A 6,755-nucleotide genomic window follows, 5' to 3' on the forward strand; every position below is an offset into this window, starting at 1 on the left:
GTATCTCTAGTTTTTCCTTTATTTTTTTTTCTCAAAATAAATTGGGAGGAGGACTCTGTCTACACTTCAGGTGCCTGTGGTTGAACACCATATACTTATAACCATAATAATTATTATACCTCCCGCTTGAAAAGTGGGAGGGTATATAGTAATCGGTATTTCCGTCCGTCCGTCTGTACGTTCGTCTGTCCGTCTGTTACGCTTTGGGGTACCCATCTCTTATCCGCAACTCCTCTCATACCACTGAAGGAAATTTAATGAAACTTTCGCAGAATCTTCATTACATATTGTCATTGTGCACCTCCTATTTTACTTTTTGATCTGAGATATATTTTGGATTTTCCAGAGCAAAACATGAACACTGCCATTATATTCATATGGGAGGCGGGGGGTATCATTTATTGAGCTCATTGCTCACAGTACCTCTAGTTTTGATAAAGTTTTCTTATCTTTTTCTCAATTCTGTACCTATGTAGATATCGCAGGTATTAATTTCAATGTAAGCTGTCGATTGTTTAAGTGGTTCTCGGAAAAGTTCAATAATATTGTTAACACTAATGATAATCGAAATTCGGCAAGGATTACGAATTTCTATAATTTTAAAAATAAACATTGCATTAATTTTTTATGTTTTGAGAACACCAGTCAGCATATTGTACAAGTACGTATATGCATCGCAACGAATTTGAACTTTTTAAAGATTGCATCATATTCTATTCATACATTGGCGAAACTTAAATGAAAAAATTCTTAGATTGATTTTATCATGAAAAATAATTTGAAAACTCTTAAAATATAAAATTACTTGAACTTGATATAAAAAAGAAGTGCATACTACTTTGGCCTTTAAGACTTTACTTTTTTCGATAATCTTTTGATGTATATTCAAAATCATCTTGTGATGTATATTCAAAATCGTCTTGTGATGTACATTCAAAATCGTCTTGTGATGTATATTCAAAATCTTCTGATATATGATCGAAATCTTTTGATATATGATCTAAATTTTTTTATGTACATGTATAGTCAAAATCTTGTGATGTATATGCAAAATCTTTTGGTGTATATTCGATAATCTTGTGATTTAATTCGATAATCTTGTGATGTATATTCAAAATCTTGTAATGTTTATTCAAAATCTTGTGAAGTACGTTCTATAATCTTGTTATGTATGTGCAATATCTTGTAATATATGTTCGACATCTTGTGATGACAGTGTGTATTCTATAATCTTGTGATGTATGTTCAAAATCTTGTGATAAATATTCAAAATCTTGTGATGTATATTCAATATCTTGTGTTGTATACCGTATATACTCGCCTATGATGCCAATATTTAATTTTGAATCATTAAACAAATAAGCAATGCACGCTTGAGATAAAAAATAATACAACAAAAGTAAGTAAATATTTCTAATTTATGTATCATCTTTGAATGCATGTATGTTTATATGTAATCCAGACTTTGTTCCTCAATGTCACAGTCCAGAAAAAAGTCTCCTTATGACTCGCCTATAAGTCGGACATAGAGTTTTGGACCAAAATTTAACTCCCAATATACCGACTTATAGGCGAGTACATACGGTATTCAAAATCTTACACATCACAAGATTTAAGAAATGAAGGACACCCTCCCCCCCCCCCAAACTCACCTCAAGAATCGTACATATATAGTTTTAAACTTAACATCCCACGTTACCTGCAGTCCGTTCCTGTTGATTTATTATCAAATTGCAATACTCAAACGAAGCCCATTTATCTTTTAATATATTTTTCATTAACACCAGCGATTTTTCAATAGGAAAGAAAAAATAAACAGTGTATAATTTTTTTAGACCCACTTCTTCACGGCTCAATCCCATTCCGAGTGTCCGAATATCTGTCGTTATCAAAATCTTTATTAAATATACCGGTCGTATTATGATTTAATATAATTATTTTAAACATACCGGTACATGTACGTAAACTCACCATAGTCACAAAATTCCACATTTTTTCGTATGTTGTATCTTAAAAATATTCATGGTAAAATTAATTAAAAAGGATTTGTGGTTTTATAAAACAGTATAGCTGCAATAATGTAGCCTCCTCCCTTTTTTGGGGGGTGGGGCTCTCCAAAAAATATCAGATAAAAAATATCGGAGAGGGCTACATTATTGCAGCTAAAATAAAAACATGAACAGTTATTTAATAAATTCAGATTTAACATCCCCCCTGAATTAAAGAAAAAAAAACCCACCAAGAAAAAATGCTTGGTCACTTTATACCATACTAATTTAACTGAGAAAATCAACACTTGAGAATTACTGAAAAAGTCAATCATCGATCAATAAGTTTAAAGCATTATAATAATGTATTTTAAACGATTCAAACTAAATCGCTATTTTAGTAACTGTGTTTTTATCTCTCTCTCTCTCTCTCTCTCTCTCTCTCTCTCTCTCTCTCTCTCTCTCTCTCTCTCTCTCTCTCTCTGAAGTTGTATTTCAGGCACGTAGCAACAACGGGGGGGGGGGGGGGAGGGGAGATGTTGATTGAAAGGTTGGTTGCCCCCCCCCCCAATTGTATATTACAGGAAATTGAGATCAGTTAAATGTAGTATTGAATGCTAAAAAATTGGTACTGAAATAAGTTGACATTGAAAAAAAAGTTGGCCATTGCCCCCATCCCCCGCCCACAAAAACAATTTTTTACTTTGCAATACCCCCCCCCCCCCCCCCGCTTTTTCTTTTTTTTTTTTTTTTGCTTTTCAACTTTTTTAGGTAAATCAAAAATAAATCTTCTCTGCCCCCCTGCCCCCACTTTCAAAAACGATGCTATGTGGCTGTATTTGTCTATGATGTATAAAGTGTTCAAAGGAACAACAACACACATGTACATGTAATGTAAATGGAACTCAAACGAGTTAATAAGGAAAAGGTCGATATTTAGAAAAATCGCATATTTCGTAGCGCGTACGTACTCTAACGGATTGAGGTTGGGGTGGGGATGGATCGAGTTTCATCCATTTTTTTAAAAGAAATAGTCATTTGCTAAATGTATGATAAAATACATGTATTTAGTTTATTTTTTTTAAAACTCAAAGACATCTGTCTCCTTGCCGTGTTTTGTTTGTTTTTTAAGCCGAAAACTATAGTGAGAATTATCAAAATTATCACCTTCAATATATTTTTTTTTGCTTCTTGTTTTTCATTTTCTCCCCCCCCCCCACCTTCCCCCCCTTTCCCCAATATGCGCTTTAGGCAAGTTTCTACTGCAGTTTTAAATAGATTTTCAATAATTGTTTTATATTTACCTAGTCCCCACTCCCCAAAATATCATTTACCTGATGCATGATTAGCATTAATTCAAAGGGAAAAATAAAAAAATATATTTATAACAACGCTTTGTAATTTGTACACGCCTTGATTTAATTTTTATAGTTGTTACGACTTACGGCTGTCTATGTTTAGCGGCGTAACATTGTGGGGCTCTTTAATCTGAATGTTGAACAAAAGACAACAGGATATAATTTGTTTTTAATATTTTATTAGATTTTATTCAATAAACATACAAAAATACTCTTCTTTGGCTCTGCGGTCCTCACCTGAAATAAAAACAAACCAACCACCCTCTCCAACAAATGTTAATTTATAAACCACCCTTAAACAAACCCTTTAATGAATGTAAATAGACCTAATGCCTTTAGGTCTTGAATAAAGTTCCAAGTAGTGATTTTTTCACTTGGTGAGTATAAATATAAAATGTCAGGTTATAGCAAACAACTAATTGTATAGGGACAAAAAGTTATGCTAATATCTCAGTACAATGCATCTAGCATTTGTTAATATTCAAAGGTTATAGCAAACAACTAATTGTATAGGGACAAAAAGCTATGCTAACATCTCAACAAAACAAAATACAATGCACCATGCATTTGTTAGTTTGTTGTTAATAATAATGTCAGGAGTTATAAATATCACGTTCAGGTCACTTCTTGTGCCTTAGTAAATATTATTCAACAATAAACAATAACGAGTCCAGATCACTACTTGTGTCTGAATAAAACTCATTAAACTAATAAAGCAATCAAGTGTTGCTAACAAGTCAATACAAACTGAGGGATAATTACCCATCTAAACTCCTCTGAGCCTTGTTCTTGTAAAGTCATCGTTATCTTAACAGATTTGGCGACCGCACAGTGAGTGAGACAGCAGACGTCTGACTGTCAGAGCCCGGGGAGCTCGTATATAAAGCCTTTACACCCATTATGACGTATATTGCATGAGATTTGGCGCCATAACTTCAAATAGCCGGAAAGCTTCGGATGCATTTAACTATTATACGCATCCGAGGTGTTCCGAATGTACTTTACATCTTTTGCCGCTTAGTATGAAAAAGCAGAGTGTAATTGTAAGGTTTTTACTCTAATTATCAGTGAATGGATTTATTAATTATCCCAATTATCAAAGGTAAGAATATTTAGTATTATATAAAAGCATTTGTAGACCAGTGAATGGTTTATTTACTTTCCGTATTCCTCAAAACGTGGAGGAAATTCGGTACCTGGTGAACAATGCACATAATTAATTTCAAATAACTCTAATAAATAATAACAGGTATGCAAGAATAAATATCAATACATCTCATTCATTCAATCATCCATCGAATCATCATTTTAATGACTTATATAACAAGAAAAATCTTGTTTACTTATGCATAACAATAGTGGAGAATGTCAAATTCGTAACACGGCCCCCTTCTCTATTTAACATTCGTCCTCGAATGTCTATAAAAATATACTTTGTAACAATCTAAATTAATGTTCAATGAATCAAAACCTTGATATCCCGACCAACTAATTATCTCAGAATGCCGTCTTCGGGACATCCAAGTTAAACTGTAAGTCCACTTTATCATAAGCAAACTTTAAATTATATTAAACACAAACAAATATATAAAATCATTTAACTTTCAGTCTAAAATACTAAATTTTCATAAACACGACGCACTTGTCGTATTTCGAAAACGAAAGTAGATTTCGTGACATTTATTAGTACGACTTATCAAAAGGTGTGACGTCAAATCCTCGTGCAGAGAAAAGAAGCGCCACTGAGTTTTCATAAAGTTCGTCCAAAAAATACTTGCAAAAATGGACGAAATGCAACTTTCAGTAAGTAAAATGTGAATATTCATTATATTTTCGATTTGATCTGACTGTAGGCGGAGTTATTTTTGAGTAGCTTTGCAGCATTTTCGTGAAAACAACAACTGCGCAGTTCAAATTCAAATTTACGTTGATCAAACGTTTTGTGAATTACCAATACGTAGTAGGTTAATCTTTTCATTGCTGATCCATATTTATTTTATTTTATTCTAATTTTTAATAGGATACTTGTTCTTCTGAAGAACTCTCAATATCATGACGAGCACAAAAAGAAAAAGAAGTCGTAATGTAAGTTCAACAATTTCATTTGTGCGTAACTAATGTCAATCATTGTAAATAAATCAATATATGCAGTTTTTACAATGTCAACAATGTCCATTCAACAAGATACAAGAATCTCATGTATGAATTCAGTTAGTAAACATCTCTAAGTCATAAAACAAAATTTCATCTTTTGTGAATTATAAGAAACTATCAGATTCCTTTAAAAAAAAATATAACCAATACTATGTACATGTAAATGAACACATGAACAGTTGTGGGCATCACTTCAGTCCAACAGTGGATGCACATGTAAAAAAAAAAATGTGTTCATTGTAGAATATAATGAATGACTCCAGTTAGTCATCCCACAGGACAGGCTGAGAAGGAACATCCTTTCCCTTAGCTCTCTCCTCAACGGCATGAACAAGCCCTGTTAATCCATAGTATGCTGCCTCCACATGGATTTGCCGGAGGATGGACTTATCAAATGGGAGGACCTTGGAGTTGTACGTCGCCGATCTGAGGTAATCTAGTATGAAGTCGAAATAACGGGGGTTCCTATCTAGGAAAAATGTTTTTGTGTCGTTGTTTGTTGCACAAAGGTCTTTTGCCACCATGGCCGATAATATAGAGCTCGGGTCTGCTTGCATGGTTTGTTTACTTGTCTCAAATCGTCTACCTCCGACGTTCAACACTATTCTTTCTTTCTGTTGTATTTCCAGGCTCTTTATCATTATTTCCCTTTTGTCTGTCGGGTTATATGTCGGTGCCGGAAGGTCAGCCACTTCGTACTCCAGAGCTGCAGGGTTCTTCGAAACTCTCGGTTCTGCTCCACGCACTGAGATATCAGGGCTCTCCAAGGAATTTGTCGATGACCTTTTGGAGGAAGAGTGGCTGGAGGACGACGAGGATGATGTATCATCAAAAAGCCTTTTGCTGACTGTCCTATCCTTTTGTGGAGCCTGTTTTTCAGGTGGTGTCGATAGAGCTCTGGTCTGTGGAATAGATGTTACGGCTGGAACTTCGGCTGATGGAAGTGTAGCTTCCGTTGCCTTTGTTACAACAGTTCTTGTCACACCAGTTGGTTCAGACACATTTTGTTGCTTCGACGCCGGCTTTTGTCGCTTCGGCAGGGGCTCTTCGTGGTTAACTCTGATTGTCCTCTTTCCTGTGTACCCTTTATACATATTTGGGGATATTTTCTTCATGAAAGGTTCAACAAACCTGTAGCAGTTTCTTTGGAACTCTGCAAACTCTCTCTTTTCAGCTTCATTGAATGTCATTGCGGATTTCTTGACAGATAATGCCACGTAGCCTTCGCAGTTGTGTTTCTGATTTTTTCTGGATA

The 6,755-nt window shown here is 34.4% G+C and overlaps 1 long non-coding RNA gene across 1 annotated transcript; it reads left to right on the forward strand.

Moving 5' to 3' along the window:
- Positions 1-5,048: 5,048 nt before the first annotated feature.
- Positions 5,049-6,365, forward strand: LOC134275953 (uncharacterized). The gene is made up of 3 exons (XR_009993954.1): positions 5,049-5,149; positions 5,367-5,431; positions 5,744-6,365. It is a non-coding gene; the product is annotated as an uncharacterized LOC134275953 (long non-coding RNA).
- The last annotated feature ends 390 nt before the right edge of the window (positions 6,366-6,755 follow it).

The sequence above is a fragment of the Saccostrea cucullata genome, unplaced genomic scaffold, assembly GCF_032062105.1.
Source record: "Saccostrea cucullata isolate Sc308-1 unplaced genomic scaffold, CSIRO_AGI_Scuc_v1 ctg7773, whole genome shotgun sequence".
Taxonomy (NCBI): domain Eukaryota; kingdom Metazoa; phylum Mollusca; class Bivalvia; order Ostreida; family Ostreidae; genus Saccostrea; species Saccostrea cuccullata.